Below are 27471 nucleotides of genomic sequence, written 5' to 3' on the forward strand. Positions count from 1 at the left end.
ACCTACTTCTTCAGGAATGAGATTTTCCAATATAGTCTATTTACTGATGCTTGGTAACGTGGTAAGAGCCCAGATAACCTAGATTGAAAAAGTGGAATATGGACGACTAAGACAGGCCCAGAAGAAAGGCAAAAATTCATTCATTTTCAAACATCCTAACAACGCTTCAAAGAAGAGAATGCTGTTCAATCTGAGAGTTGAATTTTACACTCCTTTAACAATTATCTGAGAATTGCTAAAGAAATTCCCTGGTACAGGTATTGGTGACTTCAGCCAGGTTATGTTGGGAGATTACAATATAAAATGGGAGGGCTAAAATTGAAAAGTGCTGTAAGTAATCTTTTTGCTGTCCTCACTAGTATTTTCATGACACTTATCCAGTTGAATTCCATCCCACATCCTATTATATCCCAATCTTTTACCAATAGGTCTTCAATTTAAATGCACAATGAAAATGCTGTCTTGTTTGGAGCATCAGCTTATGATAAGTTTCAGGCACAGAAAGTGAAGTCACCATGATGAAACTCATAATCACTGGTCACTGCAGCAATATCAGATCTTCTCAAATACCATTGTCTCAGACCATCTATAAAACTACTTCAAGCCTGGGAAGAAGAATATACTTAATAACTGCCTTCCTCTGGAACAGTGAATCTCTCTACAGTAAAGACAAGGTGTTTTTCTTAGCAAACAATAAGATTTTCTCACAGACCTTTCAAAACTATGGAATGGATCCACTTGCCAAGTAACAAGCTTTAGAAATCTCATCACCTTTTATTCCAAGATCAAAGCACACTTCTTTGAGCTGCCCTTGTATAACTTTATGTACCAAAAGAGAATAACAAGTCAGAAAAAGTTCTACTAAAATAATCTGAACATACTTTTCCCTATGGGAATAACAGTTGAAAAACAAATACTCCATGATATAGCTCAGCATCTTACTGAGAGTGCTCAGATACTGAATTAAGGAAGGCAATAAAAGAACTAGGACTGAAAGTATATACATACAAAGGTACCCATACAAGAAGAGTATCTCAAGGTGAAATATCTACAGACCAGAAATACTCCCCATTTAACCATATTTATTGTTTGACCTCTCACCTCTAGGTCAAAGTTCTGAATAGTTACAGATTTAAGTTTCCAAACAAAGCTATCCAATATTATTTAGAGAAATACCCTTGCAAATATTCTTACATACTTTTGCATGAAGGTACATTTTTCCCAGTCATTTTACTGGGAAAATCATATCACCTAGATTTAAGCTATGCTACATTCTTCAGAGTTTATTTATGCACACAAGCATTGCTTTCTTTTTTTTTATTTTTTCAATGCATCTGGAATTTTCAGGGACTAGATATTTATTGTAAAAAAAACCCTACATCTAGACTAGAAGAGATCTATCTAGTAAGTAAAGTTTTTATATAATTTATATCTTAAGATTCATATCAACTCTTACTAACATTATAAACCCATCTGCTTCATTTGATTTTATCCCTTTGATTTTCTCTGATGGTGTTTTAAATCCCCTGTCATTTTCTGTTTTCAGCCACATGTCTACCATATGTATTGCATAAAAATAAAGGTTATTTTTCTACCACCCACCTATAAAGACTATTTAGCTACCAGAGAGTGCCGAAAATTCTGCTTGGGAGTTTACTCTAAACAGAAGATAATCAACCTGTGAAAAGCCAGTCTACAATATAAAATAAGAATCTTAAAAGTTGGCAAACAGAAGATGACCACTTGACCAAACAAACATGTTATTTATTACCTACCCTGGAATGAGAATCAGGTCTCCAGAGATGAAGGACTAGGGCACTAAGCCCTGATTCTAGGCCTGGGAAAACAATTTGACTCGGCACATTGTTTACTGAATTTAATCCTTTCTCTGCTTCCTGGTTGTCCAAAATTCAAAGAACACTTTGGCAGTACTGAAGTTCTAAAAAGCTTTAGGTTCAGCTGGAAGGATTCCACTTAGTGGATGTGTCACACTTGCAGAGATTGCCATTATTTGAGATAGAAAGTATCTTCATTCTACAGTGTTCCTACAGCAATCTAAGTTTGGATGGCACAAAAAAACAACACTATCCATCATCTCAGATCTCCTTCCTTGAAACATTCTTACAAATATGGCATTCAATATTCAGTGTGAAAGTATAAGTTCTGAGCTTTGTTTCTTAAAGGTTTCTCTTGCTCATCATAACGTATTCAGAATACATTACTAAAATGCATTATTTCCAGGAGTAAGCTTCTAAAGAAATGTTGTTGTTTTTTTCTGCCATGCTCCAGCACAGTTCAGAAGTGTGCAAAACAACAAACAGAACAAATTATTTAAATAACAAATGTGTACATTTTTTGTTTATATGTAGTTCTGTATGACAAGAAATAATTTTCTTGTTTTGGTGAGATAAATCTGATGACACACTCTTGAAATATATTTTTGCTGTATGCCACTTTTATCTCCTTTGTAATATTCTCTAATGTGACTGCCAGAATGCTGTTCTAATTTGGGGGATAATTTTCTATATGAGAACTGACAGAATGAAAATAAATTCAAAGTTCCAGGAAATAATGAGTTCCTGATTATGTGTCTGATTACTGTCAGCTCAAGGAATGTGCGGAGTTCAGAAATGGAGGACACCACTTTTCCTTTCACCAAACAGGGAGCCCTGAGTTGAAGGCACAGAGAGAAGGGTTTCAAGTAGTTTTAAATTGTCTCCAGTTCTACATGAGAGTTATTTTGAGGTCATGTTCACGTTTCTAGACTGCATAAGAATCTCTGGTAGAGACATCTGAGTCTTATCTGCCTATTTCTGGCTTTGTTTGAGAATGTTTATATTATTCAATGTGGGAGACTTGAACTCATGACAAGGAACATGATAAATTTTCTTAATCAAACTGGGTATCAAGAGGTGGTCTGTCATCATTTCCCTTTTGTTGCACTGTGAAAGAAAGCAAATAAGGAGCATCTAGTGTGATCCCCACTTCTGTTTCAAGTCTCCCCACCAAGTCATTAAACATTCTCTGGCCTTTGTCAACAGCCTGGTAAACATCCAGAGAAAGAATCAGAATAAAATAGTTTATTTAACATTCCTCTCCTCCAACTGCTGATTAGGATAAATAGTTTGGATAAAAAGCCTATCTGATCCAAAAATCACAAAAAGAAAGGATTCAGCTATCAGCAAAGTTTAGATTTGGTTTCAAATATTTTTAAACAGCAAAAGAGTTTTTTGTGCTCTTTGATATTTTCTCCATCCTCAGCACATCATGTTAGCACCGTGTCAAAGCAAAATATCAACATCAAATGATCACTGGGTAAACTCCAGTGAACTGGAGTGAAAGGCTGGAGGCTGAAATTCCAGGCACAATATAAAATTTGGAAAGAAGCCAGAACAGAGTTCTTTTTAAACTGCCTAAAATGCTGAGGAATTGATACCTAGCAAATCCCTTCATTGACTTAATAGTTTGGAAATTGTTAATTCTGGTCAGATTGATGAGTCCTTTGAGCCAGGATCATTTCCTCCAACAGGGAAAAGTGTCAAATGCTTCAAAGAAAAACAGAATCTTCTTCCTCCAGCCACCTTCATGCTCATCCATAATGAAAACAAAGCAACACTATGCCTAAAAGAAACCATCTACCTAGCATGCAGCAACTTGTGGTCAGCTCAGGAAATGAAACAGAATTCAGGACTGCTTTATATTTTTAGGGTGGACAAAGTGATTTTGTAACCCTAATCTCCACACTTCAAAATACTGGGGGGCTGGATAGCCCCCAGTGGTTAATTATGTGCCCTGAAAAATATTTTTATCTATAGTAAGCTTGTTGCCATTTAAATTTTCCAACTGTCCAACTGCTCTTGTAATAGCTTATAGCAAACAGAAGCAGCCAAATGATCTTAACAGCATTTAGAATGATAGTGTCAGATGTTTTGCTGCTGTAGATTAGAGTAGCTCTATTGCATTCAAATATCATTTAAAATATTGAATAAGTAAACAAGTCTTAAATGCTTTCTTTTTTTGTATGTCATATATGTTTAATAACCCTTAAACATTGGGTCAGATCATCAGTTAACATAAAGCAGCAAAGCTGAAGTTATTGGATCAGTTTACACAACTGAGAATGTTGCCTGTGGCTTTCCCACAGCAATAAAGTTAGACCACATACCCACTTCAGCTGAAATATCTGAAAACATCTAAATGACCTGCATTTTTAGCTCCCTTTAACAGGAATTGGGCATAATCTTATCCATCTATCTGATGGGCAATTTCTATTTGTAAAGCACATATCCCCATGTTGCACACACTCACTAGAATGACAGATGGCAGAAGACAGAACTCCACAAACGAATGCTTTTTTAAATATGATCTTTTATCAAGTAACTGTAAACATCAAATTTGATTACACTTCTCAAATAGCAATTGGTGCTGAAACTTGAAATAGTGAACTCATTTCTAATTTTAAAATTATATACTATTAAATTTCTCTTGAGAACAAGTTAAACAATGTTGGCACATTAAATAATTCATAGATTTAGATTTCATGGTTAATATAATAGTAAAATAGGATTAATAGAACAACCTAAGAGTGAAGAAGCAGTTAAATATAGGTCAATTTTCATTTTTCCTGTTGTTTATGAAAAGAAAATTAAGATTACCTTTTTCAAAACCACTTATAGGAAGTGGCTACAAGCCTGTACCATTGACTGAAGCAGAGAGATTGTCACTAAATTCACCACTGAAAATAATTCATTTTCCCACAATAACTCTGAACATCAAGAGAACACAAATGACAATCTGACACGGATGAGGAAGTTCAGGCAATGTATACCTGTTTGACAGTCCTGTGAGTTTTTTTTCGTTTTTTTCTGTTTTTTTTTGTTTGTTTGTTTGTTTGTTTTTTCATTGAATGTTTCCATAGGTATTCAAAATACAGCTCCATGTGACATTCTAAGTCATCTGCCTATGTGAGTCTTCTTGTCTCTCCAGTCTACAATGCACTGTAAAAGATGTAACATGACTTCCCAGAGCCTTGGAACGGAATCACTTTAAAATCTTACAACTTTATCAGTAGTTTCAAAAATAGTCATCATCTTCCTGAAAGCTACAGCTGCCTTCTGTCTTTTAGTAAGTTTTTCTTTCTTAGAGTTAGGAGAGATGTCTGAAAACATTGGAACAAACTGCACAAATGCTGGAACCAGAATGCAAAGACAGAGAAATATGGTCTCCTGAAATAAAATATTTGAAAGGCAACTATTCTCACAGCAACAGGGAGTCCTAAGGAGTATTTCACCAGGATGGAGAGAGCAACACCTGTTGGCTACTTCATGCAAAGAATTTCATGCATGTAACTTAAAGTAGGGCCTGGAAAATACACGTATAAGGACAGCGTGCTCTCATTTCAGTGAGAATATGTGGGAAAACTCAATTCTAGTATTTTGACATTAATTCTGAATCAGAATGAAAACAGAAACATTATTCAGGAAATAGGAAGTTTGAGACTTCTCACTTCAGAGTCAGCCTCCTGTACTTTGGCATTTCATTTCATAAACTACTCCAAGAATTCTCCAAGGCAGCTCAGCCCTAAGCAAAGACCCTAGCACATCATGGGAGGATGGTCTGGACTGGCACAAAGAGAGTGTGGAACTCTAGCTTCCAGTAAACATCATTACAGCTCATCCTGCTGAGTGGGGAAAACAAAAATAAATAAATAAGAGAATCAAATCAAATAAAGAAAAAAATAAATCAAATATATTGCCTTATCTGGCAAACAGGAGGGTGAAATTTTTGGTTTGAGTTCAACATTACTACCTTAACATTTTAATATTGACTTCTCATATTCACCCTTATATTTAAGAAGACATTTTAGTTGAATTTTAAAAAGCAATTTCTATGATAGTAAGGTTTGTTTACATTTTTTCAGCTAGCTCCATTCATCATAGTGGATCTAAGAGGAAAAGAAACAGCAGCTGTATGCTGCTGCTGAAGGTGAGGTATACTGTGGTACAATAATATGCAGATAGCAAAAAAGAGAGGAAGCCAGCTATCATTTCTTATCTGTGATAGTGAGCCTGGAGCTGGATTTCCCTAGGAACATTAAAAAACAAATAAACAAAGAAATATATGTATTTTTTCCCAAAAAGTGGTATGATTTAAGGATTAAGCAACAGAACAGCAATATAAAAAGTGCTAGTTAAACTGGGTTATTTCAGTTTTCAATTGATAACTTGGAAAGAGTTTGTTTCAAATTGTTGTATGTCATCTGCAAAATCACTGCATATACATAAAACAACCTTGGGGAAATAGGAAAAAGGGAGAAGAATTGACCAGTGGAATTCCTTGTGAAAGTATGTTTAAATATACTGAGGTTTAACACAAACCAAAAAGAGCCAGGAAATTCTAACGTAAGCCTAACAACTCCATCCTGAACCCATGCTGTTGAGAAAAATAAAAGGAACCACGCTGAGATTTCAGAACAGATCTGCAACTTTAACTGAGCTTCCTGGTTCCTCTGCCTTTGTTAAACATGTTTAATGTTAACATTTGAATAGTTACTGTATTTATAACTGTTAGTAATAACTCAATTTTGCAGCCTTACTATAGGGTAGGTTCATTTGCTGCAGCCAAGGCACTGGGTTTAAGCACTTTTCATGATGTTTCTTGTGTAAACAAACATTACTGAAACTTTGTGAAGGATTGGTTTTATGGCAGCTTCTTTATATTGTGTCATACCTAAATAAATGTGGGTTCTTCCAGTTTGTCTCCCTAGGATGATGCAGTATTTTTCATTTTAGTAGATTTAAATAAATCATCATGGTAATAATTTTATATGTATGCCAAAACGATCATCTCTGATTATTATTTCTACATTTATAGTGATATATTTTGATTATTTATGGTCATTAGAAATTATTAGTGAGCTGGCATTTTCTTTTCAGTTTTGCTTTTTTATCTTTATGTTTGATCTTGGATATGCTATGGGCATCAATGTGCTTCTTCAATGTGCTTATCTGTGATATTTAAATAATATTTATGATAATGATGCTTATTTTGCACATTTGTTTTCTTTTCTAATGATTATTTCATTCACAGTGAACACTCAGGGAAAAGAAAGTTTAAAACTTGCTCAACCAGATGAAAAAGTTATTTTAAAATTCTCCAGTGAAAGTGAGATCATTCATGCTCATATTCTGATTTAGCAATGACACTCATCCAGTCAGAAGATAGGAGCAAAACCATGCTATTCTGCCAGTCAACAATAAGCAATATTATTATGCAATATGAGTGTCCAAATTCAGACAGCTCACCACAGCTTGGATTTTATTTTATCAGCTAAATGCATTTGCATACATTAAAAAAAAAATCACATTGTTTCCACTGGTATATTGAAAGCAGAAAATGACCAAACAATATTTACTGAATTATCCGTTGAGTTTTCCCTTCAACTCTCATCAGCAACTGAGCCTTTTCCCACCAGATTTGGACCACTTCAACAGTTCTCTTCCTAAAGTACATGCCCATATAAGCTGATTCTTGATCATCCTTCGATCAACATTTAAGCACCTGACTAGCTTTATAAAAATGTATGCCTTTGTTTCACTCAATGATTTAAAAAAAATTGTTTTTCTTCTAATTTGACCACCTGTTTGCTATTATGCTGAGTTCAGTGTAGGTCTCAATAAAAACATTTCTACTGTTGGCTGACCAAATGGACAGTGATTACATAACCGCTGCAGCTTGATAGGTGCAGAAGATGAGTATGTGGAAAAAGTGGCAATGTGTTTTGCAGATTTAAACAAAATGAAACAAAGCAACAACAACAACAACAACAAAATTTAAAATGATTTGTTCAAAAGCAGATATTCAGTCATCATTATCATTATGGTTATGTTTTATTCTGATAAACTATGTATGAATATTAAGCATAAGAGAGTCCCTTTCCTGAAATCAAAGGAAGCAAGGTATCTCAGAATAGAGCAGAACTCAGTGTTGGGGGATAGAACTGATCACAGAAAACAAATCAGAGAAGGAACAAATCAAAAAAGACAAGGGCATATGTGAAAAAACTCTCAAAGGATGGGAGGAAGCAGGAGAAATTTGGAGCTAACAGTCTATTTGCTTAGTGAGAGAATCTAGTCAAAAGCATGAAAAACAGCCAAAATCATCATCATTTTTGTTTATTTTATTAGGTTTTCTTTGTCAGTAAGTATGAGCAAATGCTGCTGAACTTCTATACTGAAGAATAAAAATATTTTCAGACACAGAAGCCTCACATATATCTGTTGTACCTCCAAGTGTGGGACAAAATATGATCCAAGGGTGTAACATAGTTCTACAACGAGTGAGTAAAGAAAAATTATACATTCCACAAGTCTTTTAAAACATAGTAGTGGCATCTAGTGAGCAAAGCATCAATTTCTATTGGGAAGAAATTCAAAAGTGGTATTGAACATTGAATTAGATAGAAAAAAACAACACATAGGAGTTAAAAACACCTCCAGTAATTAAAGGACGAATCACAGTTCTGACCAGAAACTACATCACATGAAAGATCAACGTGTAGGTTGCATCATAATAAAGAATGTAAGAAATGGAAACATTCCTAGACCACACTACTTCTGCTCTGCCAGCAAATTGAAAATAAAAAATAAAAAAATAAAAAAAAAAACAAAGTCCATCTCCTCCACATTCCCAGTGGCTTGTTTGCTTGTTTTAGTAACTTCTCTCTGCCTACATAGAAAAAGACGACTACATTTTCACAGATGGAAATAAGTAACTCTCTTCTGCCAGGATTTGGCAACTGCTGCCCCATATTGGAAGATCTGGGAACTCTAACTTCAGCAAATTGTGCAAAATGTATGTATGTTATACAGCATAGTTTGTCTTGCAAAGTAACAAGATATTCAGTAAAGGGAACTGATTTATGCAACAGTTTTGAGAAAATTCTAGAACTGCAAGGACTGATTCAGACCACTTTTTTGAAATGCACAGTATGTATCAGTACATACGTTTGCATCATCTTATTACTGAACATGAAGCAATGTAGTGAATGCACAGTTTTCCTAAGAGCTGTTATTCATCCCTGGACATTTGGAGTCCTGAAGCTGCAGAGCTGCCCAGTTCTACGTGAATATGAAGAATAATTCCACACTTATGTCCTACAGCACACCATTCAAAAATGTGCTTTTCAGTCTCACAATATGGACTATATAATGCATTAGGTGAGAATAAAATAAATAAATAAATAAATAAAAAACAACGTAATATAGCAAAACAAAGGCAAAACAGGTGCTGTGATACCATAAAGGAGTCTTGCTCTAAAAGGTTATAAAATTGCTGGAGGGCTTTTAAGGCTTGCTTGAGGCCCAGATTACAAATATATTCTTTTCTGCAATAAATTGGAAAGGTGTCCTGAAAATAAAGGATTACAATTTGGCTGTTTGGAATATAATAACCAAATTGTGTAAAATGGTTCCTTTAAATGTCCTATTGGTGGTTCTCCAGGTATTTATCAGACAATGTATCACCTGCCTTTTACATACAGAGAATGTAAGGAGTATATTGCCTATTTCCTCAGGCTCATAACAGATTTTTGGCAACAATGGAACCAATACCCATTTCTACTTTCTCTGTGCTTAAGCATGAGAGTGGTTGACCTGGCATCTCATCCAAACTTGCACTATCAGGTCTTGATATTGATTATTTTTCTAGCTTTTAGTCTTATGTTTTTCTTGCATCTACTGGGTTCCATCCCTCCTTTCCCCTTGGAGAGGGAGAAAAGCAAGCAAGCAACTAATTAATAATAATAATTAAAAAAAAAAAGTCAAGGAAACTCTAAACATATCAAGTTACCTTTCTGGTTTACATCACCCAATGTGTTATCATTTTGCTGAAGCCCTGCATGTGAAGGACCCACTTTCCTCCCAGCCCTGGGGCAGTGATTGAAACACAATGTACTCCTATGAGCAGACTGCACCTTTGGAAGGTCTGGAATAGCTTTTCTGGAACTTCTCACTTCAATCTATTTTGAATAGATTTCAAAGTATAGATAATGAGATTGGCTGTAGCAACAGAAGCTCTAACATACCCCAGGTGGAACATGGGACTATAAACCTGGAAAACTGCAGACTTGCCTGATGTTTATATACTAAGGATGAAGTTTGTACTTTATTGATATTGTTGGGAATTTTTGTTACCACAAAACATATTTTCTGGTATATGATTCTGAAGAGATTAATGTCAACACAATGACAAACAAACAAAAAAAGTTTCTTTGGATGTGTAAAATTGGGAATATTAAGCAATGACAAGGAAGTTATCTCCAGCTGCTGTTATGCACAGTATTCATAAGACAAGTACTCAACCTTACTCGTGTCTATGCTTTGGGGAGGATATCAAATATTGCAGTTCAAAGGAGGGTCACAGAAATGTTATGGGGCCTGGAAAACAAGATTTTTCAATTAGGGCTTTAGAAGAGCAGTTTAGCAGACAGAAGCTCGAGCACAAATTACAGGCACACACAGAGAAATTCTGATAAGAAGCTTTTCAACCCTGTTGACAAGGACTTTGCAAGATATTTTCTGGACACTAATTTAATGAAATTCAATCCCCGAACATGTTTGTCAGGGAAAGTGACTAAACATATGCAAAGCCAAGGACTGTGACATAAACTTTCTAAGGTGAAACTGAATCTCTGTAATAAAATTTCACTTTCATTGAGCCTTAAGGAAAATTTCTCTTGGCCTCTTCTTCCACAGATAAATATGTTGGAACAAGGATGAAGGAGTAGTGAGGGGACGCTGAGCCAAATGGAACTGCAGTTCTGTCAGATGTCAGAACGGATGGATCTATATATCCTACGTCCCCTCACCTTAGATACACCCATAGATATTGCACCTCCATGTTATGTTACACATTTAACACTGCAAGGTTTCAGTCTCTCACATAATAGTCAGGAAGAATTATTTCTTCTCTGCTTTATACAGCATAATTTCCTTCTTTTTTCATTTTCTTTTTTTATTGTTGTCTTACTCTTACACATCAGAAAAAGACCACAGCAGGGGATGGGTTGTTATGACAGAAGAGAAAGATCTTTCTGGACCCTGGCCAGTTCATCTCACTAACATCCTCTTTCAGATCACACTTGTGGGCTCTAGAGGCTGGGAGCTCCCACAGGGGCTCCCCAAGGATGATCAGGGCTGGGGCTGGTGGTTGGGACAGAGACAGAGCACACCTGAGGGCTTGTGGCAGGACTAGGGCTGGGTGAAATCAGGCTGGGGGGAGCATGGCAGTCCTATCTCTGGGAATCAGACATCTCCTTGAAGACATAGATGAGCCAAGGCCAGGATGGACCATCAGCCTGTGGGTGGGTGGACCCAGCTTGGTGCCCTATGTAAATAAAAAATTTACTGAAAGGATTGAAAAGGTAGGCATCCCTGCCAGATGCTTATGGAGATCCAAGAAAAGAAACAGAGTACTAAGCCCCTCCTGTAGTAGCCAAAAGAACAGATTCTGGCTGGGAAAAGAAGTTGCTTCCCTCCATTGGATGGGTGATACAACATCCTTGCTCTAAAACACACTCTGACAGAGTCCCTGTACAATTAACCAGAAAGCTTCTGAACACACACTGATGTGCAACCTCATCTCCAGCTTCAAGTCAGCCAGGGAGCAGACCCCATTTTTCTTCTTATCAGCTGGAGAAACTGGACATGGCAAAGGTTAACCAAATCAGCTAGTCTATGTCCACGAACAGGAGGCAATATTTCAACAGTTATTGAAAGGAAATTGAAACAGTAGGGTCTAAATTCTTTGATTGTGAAACCAGTGATGGCCTGCCAGTTCTTCGGCCAACTCTGTCCTTGTTTACAATGCCCAGACAGGTCCAAAGTATGCAAGCTGATCTCAGTCCCCAGTTGGAGACCATTTAGCTGCTTAAGCTAAAAGTAAATGAAAATAAAAATAAAATAAAAAGCTGCCACTTTGTGAAACCTCTGCATTAGCTTCAGACTTGGGGAGCTGAAGCTGCCAAGGTAAGTTCCATCCAGGCTCCATCCAGTGAGGCTAATTTCCAAATCCCTTTAGACAGCTGTAATTTTCCAGGACCTGCTTTCATTCTTCAAAGAGTACCTGAAATCTCAGTTGTATCCCTTTCTTTCTATCCCAAGGATACCGACCAATGAGCCTGACAGTACTCTGAGACAAAAACGGGTGCTGAAAATACTTGTGCTTCCTTAGCTATCTTTGTTCTAGAGACTTATGAGAAAGTAAGGATTAACTAATAAAATAAACCAGCTTTAAATCTTTTTCTGTCCACTGGAACTTTTTTTTTTTTTTCCAGGCTACTGTTAGGCATCATACAGGTTTGTAATCCCTGTGCAGAATCGAATACTTTTCAAAATGAAGTGAATTACTTGGCAAAAACAGACAGATTTCACAGTGGAAATACTGAAGTTATTTTAATTCATTTTTTGTCATCTAATTTCCTTTGTTTCTTTAACAGTTTAAAAAGCCAAAGGAAAAAAATTGTCACAATTTAAGTGAGAGGGACTCATAATTTATAACTTTTTGACAGCAATCACAGGGAGTCACGGGAAGACAGAAGATTGGAAGTGCTGATACCTGGAAAGATGCATATAAATAACAGCACGTGCCAAAAGGTATCTCTTTAGGTTTCTATTCATTTTTCAACCTCTTTTAGTAATTATTGCATGATGTTCCCAATCCTTGGAACACTTCCCTTCCTCTTATTAGTATCAGCAGTATAGACCTCTCAGAAAATATCAACTGGAAGTCAGGAAGGAGTCCACTAGACTACCAAGTCTAAGTTCCCCACTCTGTTCAAAGGACAGGGTAACATTTTCATGAATAAATGCCTTAGCTACTGAGTAGCTTAATGATCCCACTTCCATTTCGGTCTTTCAAATTTTTTCCTCCCTCTTTCTTTCTCTCCCATCCATACCCCTTTTTTAAAAGCACAGAGAAAAGTTTAAAGAATGCCATCCAAACCAAATTTATTGCTTTAAAAAATCATCTTTGAATCAAAAAGTAGGATTTGAAAGAAAAAAAAGATAAAATACAGTATCTAATAAAACCAAGTCATTAAAATAGTACCAAAGTCCTTTCTTTTTTTTTTTTCTTTTATTTAATAGAAAAATCTTGATTTTTTTTTTTCTCCACACTCATCTTTTCAACATTATACTAGTTCTGGAGAAGAAAGTAAGTAAAATAATTGTAAAAAAATGAACATGAACAGAAAATGCCAAACAATTTTGTGTCTTAGTTCAAATAGGGAGAGGAAAGACTACAGTGACAGACAAGTTCTGTGACCTAAGATGTAATTAATCTCACTTAAGTACATTACAGAGTTTTTCTCTTTAACAGCCAATGCTCCTTTAAGAATTAAGGGAGTATTTTGACCCTAAGGATAGAATCACAAAGAAGCCTCCCAGCATAGTATGATTAATTAGCCTTTTTTAAAAAGTAGTGGGTAGAATAAAGATTAGACTCCAGGACCAAGTACAAAACAATAGCTTGTTTTATTCCCTGCAGTTTTAATGCATGGAGATGACAGTCTCTTCACAAATGTCTCACTTAGATGGTGCTCCAAGCCCCAGGTCAGAATTAGAAAAAAAAAAAAAAAAAGAAAGAATGGGTAAATCAATGACACTAATATTCATGCCCTTTGGTTTCATGGCAGTTACTCACAGATTTGAAAATACCAGGACTGTATAATCTTTTCCATGGATTGTTCCTATGGTTTCCACTGACAGTTACGGGAATCACAGAATCATAGAATGGCTCGGTTTGGAAGGGACCTTAAAGATCATCTAATTCCAACCCCCCTACCATAGCCAGGGATGCCACCCACTAGATCAGGTTGCTCAGGGCCCCATCTGTCCTGGCCTTGAACACCTGTGGTGGACAGAATCTACTGACTACTAAAAAGTTTCTGTCAAGTTTTAGTTTCTGAAATATGTGTGTTGCCTTTCAGCAGATTGAAGACTTTTATCAATGAAGGTGATCATTTCGTTTGATGATGAGGAATGACTGAAGGATATGGAATTGAGTAAAAGGATATGGAAGGATATGGAAATGAGTAAAAAAAAAAATATATTAAGCAGCACATTTTAGCTCACACTTAAACCTATGGAGAAGTTATTACAGCACTGTACAGGGATCCATGGAATCTCCAGTTTAATTCTAACCACTTAGCTGCTAGATAACTTAGATTGCCTACGTTTCTTTATCTATAAAATAGGGCTCAGGATAGGATATTTTTATAAAGTGTTTTGAGATTTCAAAGTCAATATTATACATAAAGGTGAGTTATTTTTACTATAGACAAAGCCATTAGAGGAGAAATTTATTTTCTGCATAAATCAGTCACGGTTTGCCAAACCTGTAAGATTTTAAGATTTACCGTATATGGAACAAGGCTCTATTTGCAAGCTGGCCTGAACAAGAATTCTTTTTCTGGTGTGTAATTTCTATTGTTCACTTCTATTTATTGTAAAGGAAATAGATCATATTGTACCAGGCGCAAAGGTGGTATTAGCTAGTAGGTGCCTTTGCTATTGAAGTAATAAATTACCAAGTTTTTATATCAGCTTTACTAAAGAGGTAACTGTGTTCATACACTGAAAAAATGAAGCATTGTTTCAGAGAAGACATTCTGATTCAGAAGGGATTCTAAATTTCATTGCACTGAACTGATAAAAGAATCACTTTCTCTTCTGTACTACATGATAATATACAATTACACATAGAAAAAGCACACACAACTAGACATTCCCACCTGAAAGAGATAGAAATGGAACATCTATATTTATACCATCATAATCTTTCCACATTTCATCTTAAAATAAATGTTTCTGATGCTGTTGTATTTAGACCCCATAGCAATGAGACAGATGAAAAATTTTTTTTTTTTTGTATTGATTTGTTAAATTACATTGTCTACACATTTGCACACTGACTATGCTTCTTTTTTTCTCTCACTTTTTGGCCTATGTCATTTTATTTCCACGCAAAGAATTTGGCCCTTTGGTGCATTACAGAGAATCCAAGGGACTAACCTTTTAGTGTTGGGAAACAGCTAATGTTCCTGCCAGGGAGCTAAAGCTGGAGTATCCCTTTGTCATGGCCAAATTTATGACATGGATCAAAAACTATAAAAAGCTGTGTTGCATCCTGCCATTAAGGAGAATTAATATTTTCAGTGGTATGTTAACCAAAGTTTTTCCAGTGTCTCTCGTTAAAAGCAGATTGTTGACTTTTCATCCTGGTGTGCCAAACATTTTCACTGAAACCCTAACAAGACTTTCATCTTACAACCATTATTTCTTAATGGACTTGGATAGGGGTAGTGTATGGGAATGGATTTCCTTTTCAGCTCAGCGCAATGGCCCATCATTAGTGTGCTGGGTCTTGGAGAACCATTACACATGCAAACATTTAAAGTATTTCCAGGGTAACTACTTTTCTTTCCTGAAATGCAATTCATGTTTTATCTATTATATTTAAGCAACATTTGGTCACATTTCATGTTTCAAGTATCTCTAGTATGATCACTTCTCATTCTGCTGTATAGTAAAAGTCATAATGAGTGAGATCATGCACAAAAACATTTTTTTATGGACTGTATTTTGCAGAACTTTCCCCTCATCTTGGGCAATAAATCTGTCTCTAAAACCACGAACCCCAAATGCTGACCATTTGACAAGAATACTGTATGACGACATCACTTGCCACTTATTTCTTATTATTGAGTAGATTATTGCCTTCATACTCAGGAAAAAAAAAAAAATACTACTACTGTTTGCCCTTTCAGTGCTTCTGTTTTTAGTGATATTCTATTAATTCCTGTTTTCCTACTAGTAATGTCCTCATATCTGCCACTAAACAGCACTCATTTGCTTTGCAGGACTGTATTTTTTTTTTTCAAGCTGACAGCAGCAGTGTCAACTGCTTTCAAAAGTTGCCTATTCCTCCCATTAAGCCCTTTCATTCCTAATATGTACTTCTAAAGATTCCTTAACAATTACATATACAGATGGAGTTTTGGAAACTTTCAACCTTTGATGGTATTTTGAATCATGGCCCTATTGGCAGCAAATGAACTCAAAGTAACAACCCTGGAGTGTGATACCATCAGTTCTAAGAAGCTGTGTAATATTTATATGTCTTCATTCAGACTTTATATCAAATGTAACAGGCTTTGCAACCTTCATTAAGAAAAGCTGGCACCCAGAGGTTACCATATGTTCCTCTTTTTAGACTAGAGTTTAAGTGCAGATGTATATTTATTTTTCCACTCTACAGTCCTCCCTGAACTGTTCTTACTCCAAAGCTAATGAAACCATTGCTTTAATCCCCACTGGCCTTCAGGGTACATCATATGGTCCTTACTACTTCAGAATTCTTTTTAGTGTGCTTTCTTTTTCCTTATTTCTGCAGTATTTATAATGTCCCAGTTCAAGGGGCTTTATTTTTTCTATGGGCATCGGGGAAACTAAAACCTCAGTACCACACTGAAGGTGCAACTGAAGAGAAATCTGTCTATATCAGACACAGAAAAGTTCATTCCCCACCCTTTCCCACTTGCCTGGAATTTTCTCAATTAGCTGACCATCCAGGACAGCCTTCCTTTAATAACAGACTTGTTGGACATTTTTAAATTGGGCTGCTCACAGTTCTAAGCCAAAGATCCTTCTTGTAATCCAGCTATTGTTTATTTATACAGCATAGTTACTGAAGACGTCTAAATTCTGAACCCAAGGTTATTACTTAAGGCTTTGTGATAGGCACTAGCCACCTTCCATATAGCAGAAGGATGTATCTGAAATTTCTATTATTAATCTTTCCGCATTGTAATATTTCAAAATTTACTTCAGGCCTGATCCTGTTTGAATTAGTGAAAGCACCACAAACACAGTGGGCATTTTTTTTCTGATGAGGAACATATTCCAATTCATTTGAACTATGGACTCTATCCCACTGCCTTGATTCAGACGAGTAACCTTTAGTCAGAATAGCAAATGTAGGACATGCTGGAGGCCTTAGGGTTATTGCTGAAAATAATGGCTACACATTTGGCCCAATTTTCTTCTTTCCTTTTATGCAGTGGATATTTTGCAAGAGATGAATGCCTCTGTGCTTGATACTAGTCTATAAGATTAAACTTTTATACTATATTTTATACATCGGCAAATCCCACTGAACTCATTCTATTTTATGCTTCTTCTTAGAGGAGACTATTATATGTAAGCTGAATCTCTTAACTATATCAAATCCAATATAAACACCCTCTTTATAAGACACACCTCACTCTAATGCTCAGTGTGGAACTCCTAGCAAAAATTATAAATGGAGTGCTTTGTTCAGGCATTTAACTCTTTCATTCCTAATATCAAATCACAATGCTTAAGCTGTTTTTATTTTGCACTTGAAAATAAATATAAAGGGAAGCCATAACTTAACCCATATGATGTGTTTGAGCAAATCTGGGAGAAGATTTTAACAAGAGACAAAAACTTAGGATGTGACCTAGCCAAAGTTTTGAGTTTTTTTAATCTCATTTTTTCAGAGGGGTGTAATGGGGAGCTGGGAAGTAATGGGGGGAAGGGGAACGTGCTAAAACTTTGCTAATTGTTGGAGAATTCAAACCTGTTTTCGTTTATTTGAAATTATTACATAATGGAAGTGGGACGCTATAATTCAACCCAAATGGACGACTTCAATAAGCGGGTGGAAATGATTCAGTACATTAAAGAGAAGCTGCTTCAATAACAAATCTTTATTATAATCAGGAGTGAAGTGGTTAATTTAAGTTTTTACTGAAAAACAGGCTGGCAAAAATGTTTCCAGGGATGTGGGGATTTTTTTCCTTTTACTCAGTAGGGGTTTGGAGAGGAGGTTTGGAAGGGAAGGAGGGCTTCAGTTCCAGGATCCCCGCATTCCCACGAGTTCCATTAAGGAAGGGGGAAGGGCTTCCTGCTGAGGCAGCCATCTGCAGCTTTCTGTGAACAGCAGGAACCAAAGGCCTGGTAAAAGGAGAGTAAACCCAGGGTGACAATTTTGTCTGCATTCAAAGGCAAAATGTGGCTGATTTTTTTTATTAGTGGTATTATTACTATTACTATTATTATTAAGGAGGAGGGAGGGCTTCTCTGGCAGAATTAGAGGGACTATAATGGAATATTAATTATGAGTGAACAATAGCGTTGCAGGCAGAAAAGTGGCTAGCGCAAACACACCCTGACAGCCTCTCCTGGAATGCGCCGCCAACAGCAAGCTGGGATTGTCATCATCCAAGCTACTGTCGCTCTGCTGCAAACTATCTGGAGTCCATGGATGCATGTCTGAGGTCCCCTTAAGTTATTGCTTTCTAGGCTAGAGTAAATTAGACCTGGATTTTTGTAAAGTGCTGTCACTTAATACCTATTTTATTAAGGCTATTTTTATGCCCATAATTTGAGGCTAACACATCTGTTATTTCCTCCACTGCCTGGCTTTGGTGAACGTTGCCTATGGAAAGTAACAAAGAGTGACACTGGAAAAAATAACAAGGGTGTTTTAACTTCCAACATCTGGAGAAAACAATATTAAGGAAACAGGAACAAATAGGTACGGTAGCCTACAAAGCAAAAGTCCAATTTTTAACAACAGGGCATAGTTTATACAGTACTGTAGATTTTTATTATTTTAGTCTGGGCAATCTAATACAAAAAATAAGGTTGAAAAATCTCATTAAAGAAGCAGCAGTTCCAGTTCTTGTTTAGGTCATCCTAATGCCAAAACCCCAGGTACACAGGGAAAAAAAATGCATAAGTATATAAAGGTACTAATATCCCTTCCAGAAAAGGGTTTCAAAATTCCATCCCAAAAGCTTCCTGTTATGTAGTTTTCAGTTAAGTTTTATCACTGCAACATATATGTCCCTGGCTGCTACCTACAGAGATGCAGAAAATTCTACTGTATCATATGAAACTTCAAAACTGAATTAAGTATTCCTGTGGAGTGATAAATAACAAGATTAAAACAGCAGTGGTAGTTTTCTAAGGAAAAAAAAAAAAAAAGAGAGAGAGAGAGAGAGACAAATATAAAACCTCTTAATATTTGTATTCACATGATTGAATATAACAAAATAGAAAATATATCAAGAAATATTTTAAGGAAAGGGATGTATTTACTATACAAATATCTATTTGGAAATACCACAATTCAATACCACTGTTTTTTTCTTTTTAAATTTGATAGATTTATTTTTACAATGTGCATTCCTAAACCCTCCCATTTGTTGTCTGAATTCCTGTTTGTGACCTTGGAATTCCAAATTTATGATGTCATCCTCTGCCTTTTTTTTTCCAAGGGCATTGTATTAGAAAATGAAAACAGTATGAAAATACTTCCCTATTCCTTCACACCCTCTCCTTTTCTCCTATTAATAAGCATAACCTTGGCATCAATTAAAGAGAGAGAGAAAAAAAAAAAAATACATTTTTCAATGGAAAGGTAACTTATACTTACCATACTCTGTAATCCAGAAGGCCTATCTTTGTTTCACAAACATTACAGGATGTGTATAGCAGCAGCTGATAATTGCTAGCTACTGTTTTGGTGTATGCACAAGATTTCTGCTTTCATTTAATATTTTCTTTTAAAGAAAACAGTACATAATACTGCTGAAGATTTTTTATTTTTTATTTTTTATCCATTTAACTCTCCAAAAGGAAGACTCTGTTTGCAGTTGCAAATGATTGTTTTTTGCAGTTTTACTCATATGAAGACTACAGGTAAGTAAAACTGTTTCTCCTGCCAGTAATGAGAAGTAGATAAATGGTAGTTAATAACAGATGGTCCTAATGGCAGGACCATTTCTTATGACAGCAAAAGCAGGAGTCATTACACACCTAAAATAGTTGTGCTTTCAGTTCCCAGTACAAATAATACGTGCCCCAGGTCAGTAACACACCCCTGCATTTGAATAGATTGGCTTTCCATGCTAACAAGGCTAAAGGTATACCTGGGGGATTTTCTGAGAAGGTTCACTTCATAGGTACATAAGAGTGACTCCAGGCATGGGTGAAAAAACTCTGTGTCCTCTACAAGCTGAATATCCTGGCCAGGCTGTGAAATGACATGTTGCAACATGGGTGAAATTCAGAGAGTCACAAGAAGCTACATTTAAAAATGATACCTGTTAAAAGCTTAGTGCAACAGGAAAGCTGACATAATGAAGGCCAGCCTAGTATTTTAACAGATTTTACAATTGCTCAGCGCCTCACAGGATTAAGTTCAAAGTTACCTCTACAAATAGTATTTTAGGGTCATGAAGGAAATGCTAATTTTTCTAAAGAAACTTTGGGGCCCAAAACCACATAAATCAAATTTTAAAGTAAATAAATAAATAAATAAAATAATCTGCCTCAAATACCACCGAGACCACAATGTTTGTAGAGTGTTAAGAAGAATAAGAGAACCTTCTTCTATCTTTACATCATAAAATATTGTTTTCCTCATATCATATGAGGCTGTAAATCCCAATGCTGAAATCAAAGTGCTTCAGCAACATAGCTGTTGTACCATTTTATAGAGAAAAAAAAAATAATTAAAAAAAAGAAAACTACAACTTTGCCTTAATAACTTTACAGTTTAAAAGTTCAGGAGGCCAAAGTGATTATTCTGAGGCAATAAGATTTTCCTAGCTGTGCCCACTTCTAAGCCCCACAGCAGCTTCCACAGAGATGCTAGTCCTGACATGTTTCCCTTCTGGAAAAACGGCTGACACTCTCACAGAATTTCTAGATATTTAACGTCCACAGTGTGGATTGGACTAATACACAACGTGGATTGTTTCTTTATATATGTTTATACCAACTTCTTCTATGATTGTTCTGTATCACTTAGTGCAGAAAACACTTTGTGCTTGAATACATTGAAACACAGCAGGCATTACTGATGAAGGATACATCTGTTTGAATAGCATCTAGTTTTTTTCAATTGGTTAATATTGTAATAGCTTTCACTATCAGAGGAATGGTCTACCTATGAGTAGCACCTCGGAACAACATGTGGGTACAGTATATGCATTCACAAAATGAGTAAAATTCAACACTGAATATATAGTTATCAAGAGACCTCTCTATCACTAAGTCCTCGACGTAAGGCTCCAGTGGGATTTGAAAAATGCATGGGCTCTTTTCCAACCCTGTGAGGTGAGTTATATCCAGTGAGACTGTAGATATGCCTGTGCAGACAGGTGCAGGCAGTTCCCTCAGTTCCTCTGTGTCTCTGATCCCAGTCTGCTGCAATCCAACTCCATTGCAGAGGCTACACAAACACGTTTAGATGAGAGGTAGGGTGTATTGGCTTGAGCACAGTCACACTTCAAACATACCAGCTAAGAATCTACCAACTAGTTCATGAAATGGATCTTTTGTACACAGAATGATGCTTAGAAATCAAATTGCAGAAAGTAATGATGTCTTTCTAAGTTTGTCATACAAATTTCACAAAAGAAAACATATATAGCAATACAAATAGCCTTAAAAATGTACCAAAATTGTTCAAAATTGAGTATCAGTGAGCACATTACAGTTTTGAAAAAAAATGCAGTGAGCTTATTTTTAAAGATACACAGTCACACCCAGTCTTCACGGTAAAAGAAATAAGGTCAAGAGGCCAGTTTTTCTTTTAAATCCTGATATCCTTCCTCATGTATAATATGTGCCATAGAATGAAGTGGAAGAGGTAAATGGAGCAATGAACACCTAATAGCTTTACTGACAGTTTTTGTAGTACCAAAACAAACTACACTGTTTTTTTTACTTTTAATACTAGCAATTCACCAGCTGAAATACTGACCAATGACCCCCAGTTCAGTAAAGTACCTAAATATGTTTTCAAGCATTTTCTGAGTGTGTAAAGTAAAGCAAAAGCTTAGATTAAAGCGTATGCTAAATTACTTTGCTAAATTAGAACTTTACTCCACATAAACTGCAGTTGCAAAGCAAGCAATTACACTACAAATTATTCTGAAATTATTCCAAACGCTTATCACAGAAATCTAATTAATTCATAATACTGGAAAGTCAACAGGCAGACCAACATCTGCCAACTTGTGTTTGGAACAAGATATTGATTCCCAAGTGAAGCAGGCTTAAAATGTTATAGCAACATGATCTTGCATGATTTTTCAAAAACTTACAAGCAAGAGAAATACACCAGGGAATATGCCCAGGGAGCAATAGGCCATGCTTCTGAGTTTAAGAGTAGAACCCAGTGGAAATCAAAAAAAGAAAATCAGATACCTTTCAGTCCCCAAGGATCTGCCTATGAGTTTACAACCAGGGAGGTGAACCTCCACATCACCTTTGCTTCAGATTTGTCAGAAAGAAACTTTTCGTTATTCTCTTCCCCATCACAGATATCACTCCTCTTCATTAACCAATATTCTGTTATGTCTAGTCATATCTGTATATTGGTAGTCATAATTTTAATATTAGTATTAATATTAATATTAATGATAATAATAATAATAAATAATAATAAACTGTGTTGATTAGGAGAAGGCAGGAATAGGGTCAAAACCTCTTCAACCCCCCTTTGCTTTCCAATTTGACACCAATAGAAAGTGAAATAAGCTAAGGGAAAAGCCAGCAAAATTTTTCTGAGCTTCTCTTGGGCTCAGCAAACTAACCAAGGAGACTGTAAGAGCTGTGACATTTGAAGGAACTGTATAGTGCAAAAGGAACTGAAAATATTTACTAACCCAAACGCTGTTGCCCACTAGTGTTCTCAACCAAGAGGCAATGACACCCTTCTCATGTTCCAATGGGATAACAACTCAGTTAAAAAATAAACCACGGGAAGGTAGGGGGTCATTGCTTCTGTGTTTGTATTAGACCTGGTTTCTCCTTAATTTTAACATATGAACCCCGAAAAAAAATATCCATTTCCTTTGTACCATGGGAAGAGGAGGTCTTTTAAAGCAGAACAAGTAATTGAAAAAAGTTATTTTCTGGCTTTAATAAGAAGTAAGCCAACATGATATAAAAAAGCCCTATGTATTGCAACACCTGTCACAACTTCAAAGAACATAAAAGTGGCTATTGTGAAAATAACAGGTGTCTGCCTAGAGATGTAAAGCCCAATATGTGGCAGAAGCACATCAACTCAAGTAATTGCTGTTCAAAAACACACCCAAAACCCCTCAAAAAGCAAAAGAGAGAAAGAGAGAAAGAGAGAGAGAAAGAGAGAGAGAAAGAGAGAGAGAAAGAGAGAAAGAGAGAGAGAAAGAGAGAAAGAGAGAGAGAAAGAGAGAGAGAAAGAGAGAGAGAAAGAGAGAGAGAAAGAGAGAGAGAAAGAGAGAGAGAAAGAGAGAGAGAAAGAGAGAGAAAGAGAGAGAAAGAGAGAGAAAGAGAGAGAAAGAGAGAGAAAGAGAGAGAGAGAGAAAGAGAGAGAAAGAGAGAGAAAGAGAGAGAAAGAGAGAGAGAGAGAAAGAGAGAGAGAGAAACACCTATGATCCACAACAGTGGATATGATTAAACTGTCCATTTTCATATTATCTCATAAGTAATATATCATCAAAGTATGCAAAGAGATTCAAAAATAGATTGGAACAGAACTGAGGTTGAGAAATCAGGCATTCAGGGCCAGGAAAGAGAGAAATGAAGATTACTGTTTAATTTTCTTCTTTAAAATATGGCCTTGCAAATGATGTAGATAGATAAATACAATACAAAGTGGATCATCAGGAAAAAAGAAAAAAAAAAAGATAAAGCTTGCATGATCTCGGAGAGATATGATCTCAGAAAACTAAGTTTCCTTGTCAAAAAGGATTTAAAGCATCCCAAAGCCTCTAAACTGATAAATCTCTGACACAGTTCTGAAAACTGGGCAGAGCTGTCCAGTTAGTCCAAAAGAGAACATAGTTAGTGACAAGAGCATTGATATTACAATTTTGTCCTAAAAACAAGTTGCACATTAACTGCAGTTTGCATAGGAGATGATACCTTAGAATATGCTGTGGATAAAGGTATCATAGCTGAAATCCTAGGATGGCTCATTTATAATAATCTGTTCACAATTTCATATTTTTGAGTCTACTGTCTCTAAATCTCTGCTAAGGGCAGACGTTAAAATTTGGGGGTTAACAACATGAAATTTCATTTTCTTTTTTAACTACCCAAGAGGGACAGAGAGAGTAACATCCGCTTAGTAACCACACTTCCTCTGTGATGCTAACTGTGAAATATGTAGCTGGCCCAGGGTGTTAAGAAGAAGTATGCTCTTGAAGCATAGAAACAGACTGGATTGTTTGAAACATAGCAACAGACTGGGTTGCAGGGTCGTCCCTCACTGCTACCCAGTTTTGCTTATTCAAGGATATTCATGGTCTGGGTCCCCTGAAGAACTGTCTTGATAACTCATATGAGCACCATATATGGTGTGTTTATCATCATGCTATTGTATATGAGAACAGAACATCACTTGCTTTATTGATAGGCAGATGTGTGTTTGATGTAAGGTTTTCAGGAGTGCTTAGGTAACACAGACATTTATTCTCATTTTTTAAAAATGCCTCAAATACCTGGGGAGCCTGTCTGATGGCCCAGCAAAGTCACTGACATACTTTGGAGCCTTTTACCCTAGATTTTCAAAAATACCCATTCTTCATTGTAAGATTGAAAAGTGTGAGCCTGCTCAGTACATAAATAACTGTTTGCTTCCCACAAATAAGAAAACAGGAACATCATTTAGAACCAGTTCAAACCACCAAGATTATATCTCATAGAATCAAGGCAGTTTCTTATCATTTTTAATGAGACACCTTTTTCTCCTTTAGTACAACTCCTGAATCTCTTAACAGATCTCTCCTCAGTTATCAAATTCTTTGACCTGAAATTCTAAAATTTACACCTTACATGAATATTACCTCTTCAAACCGATGGATTCTTATTTGGCGCAAAATGGAGTGAGGGGCATTCATTACTTTGTTGTGTTTTGCAGGAGGTACAATGCAGATTTCCAGCTAGATAAAACTCGAGAAGAAAACCCTCTGAAGCTATCACAACCCTGTCAGATGCTTTGCTACTTTGCTCTGTGCAGCTTAGAGCAACTTCCATTTTAGACTGCTTTCTACTGAATAGACAGTTTCAGATGTTCTCAGGATGAGAACTTAAGGCTGTACCTAATTAATCATGTTAGTTTTGTCCCAAATGTTTAACTGCCAACAACAACAAACAAGACAGTTATGAAATCTGAGTGAAGGTAGATTGAATATTATCATTACTCTGCAGCACTGATGGGAATTCTAAAACTAGATTTGTATTAAGGATTTATTTTAACTTATTTAGAATGTCAAACTTTATAAGAGCAAAAAGAGAACAGACAACAGCATATTTTTTAAGCAACAGTGGTTAAAACCTCTCTGCCTGCTTCAAAATCCCCAATCAATGTTTTCCTTTAAAGTTATGTTCCATGATTCAGGCTCTTGAGAATTTAAGTTCTTTGCTTCTTTGCCTGGCTTAGCCAGCTCAGTCAGGTCTTTGTCAGCAACTGGGAAGCATTGCAAGTGCATAGCTACGTGTTCATTAAGAACCAAACTGTGGTACACTTATTCATGATGAGCAGGAACTTATTCTCCCCTTATTAGTTTTAATAGGAGACCATTAAGAGAAAATGCTGCAAAAGCCCAGCATTTGGTTGAGAAATTGATTCCAAGTATCAAACAGGATTGGAGTCTGCAAAATGTAACTCCAAAACAAAAGTTTCAGGTTTCATTGCAGTAGCCAAGAAGGTAACATTTCCTGATCTCGAGAGGAATTCTCTGCATCATATGCAGCTTTAACTTTTACCTAACAATACACTAGAAATTGTACAATATTCCAATCTCAATGAAAACAACAAACAAAAAAATGAACAAAAAAGTTGTCATGACAAGGGGATATCTGAGGACTAGCTCTCTTCCCAGCAGAGAAATAGCTTTCTTAATTCTATTTTACTCCAGTAATGACTTCCTAACAATCTTCTCTCTATATTTCTCTTGTGTGTATAAAAAGGAAGATAAAGAGGTGTGTTTTACAGAAAAATCATTTGACCCAGGTTCCTACATGACATAGACTCCCTGAGAACCTCCCTAGAAGTGAAACACAGGGAGGAAACAGGTGTGGGAATGAGCCACGCACACATTTCCCTCAACAGTAGCCACAGCAGCTGAACCCCACTCCTGCAGAAGCAATGTCTACAATAACATCAGATAGAGTTACAGTAGAATAACAACTGCACAAGGTACCTTCTAAAAAATGAGAGTAGATGAAGGTGAAGAAATGTTTACCTAGAAAAGAGACAGCTAGAGACAGAAAAAAAAATAAAAGCCCACAGAACCAAGGAATAGCACTGGAGAGTAAAATTATTCAAAAATTGATATATAGTTCTGAATGCAAAGTACTTCTCTCTAATGCAGAACATTTTTCATGTTACATATTTGTTAGTCCTCACAGAGTTGCTAAACTCTGACTTAGTTGTATTCACCAGTGGATTATAGAATGCTTCAAGGATCTTTGATTCGTTGTATATTTCTATAGCATTTATCAAAAGGGAGTCTTGTTTCCTGGGTCACAAATAGTGACAAGAATCCACTGACAGCTTTACCTGCTGTCGCTGATCCCTAGTGTTTCATTACTACATCATAAACTGAAGAGATTCACTTCTATATATTTCATAAAGGTTATAGCCAGTCTAAAAATACTCACCCACAGCTTTCTCTTTTGTTGGAGACTGAAACAATGTACAGTATGATCACTTTCTAGCTACTCTAATCATTCTATGAAGTTTCCATTTTTGACCCCAAGTTTTTGTTAGTGACAGTGTTCCTGTCCACCATGTTTCTACAAGCATTACGTGTATGCATAATCTTCACCTTTTATTTAAAATCATTCTAACCTACAAAACGTAACTGCTAGAAAATCTGTGTTCTTTCTATATTTTGCTTTGCTGAGATCCTCCTGGACACATGCTGCCGGTTTTTAAATTGGAAGGAAAATGGACCTTCTACAAAGATGGTAGTTTCTAATCCTTACCAAATTAACTGGCCTAACTGTGCAATATTCTCTGCATTGCAGTATTCACTCCCATCATGATATCCGTCACCCACCCTCTTCCTTCCTCCACAGACTCTCAGAAGATTCACACTATATCCATTTCCAACTCTCCTCTCAGATTCCCAGGCAAATGCCAATCAAAGCTTCCTTTGTTGGTGATATGTACATTCCTCCATGAGCTATAAAGGGTAAGAATTTCCCAACTTTCTACAGACTATCATAGGCACGTGCAATATTATTGTCCCATGGTTTATCTTACCATACCCCAGAGAAATCTCATCATCCTGTTTTCTTTATATGGACTACAGATGTCTTAGCCAAGCTTCCTCACCACTGAGTCACTGACCAGAATTGTTTACGTCTTCATAAT

At 36.2% G+C, this 27471-nt stretch overlaps 1 long non-coding RNA gene across 1 annotated transcript in view; it reads right to left on the reverse strand.

Moving 5' to 3' along the window:
• LOC118255867 (uncharacterized) overlaps positions 1-27050 on the reverse strand; it is an 80223-nt gene extending 53173 nt beyond the window's left edge. The window contains exon 1 of the long non-coding RNA XR_007707785.1: positions 26754-27050. This is a non-coding gene — a long non-coding RNA (uncharacterized LOC118255867). The remainder of the gene's footprint in view (positions 1-26753) is intronic.
• Between the last annotated feature and the right edge of the window lie 421 nt (positions 27051-27471).

Source organism: Cygnus atratus, chromosome 2 (assembly GCF_013377495.2).
Source record: "Cygnus atratus isolate AKBS03 ecotype Queensland, Australia chromosome 2, CAtr_DNAZoo_HiC_assembly, whole genome shotgun sequence".
Lineage (NCBI taxonomy): Eukaryota > Metazoa > Chordata > Aves > Anseriformes > Anatidae > Cygnus > Cygnus atratus.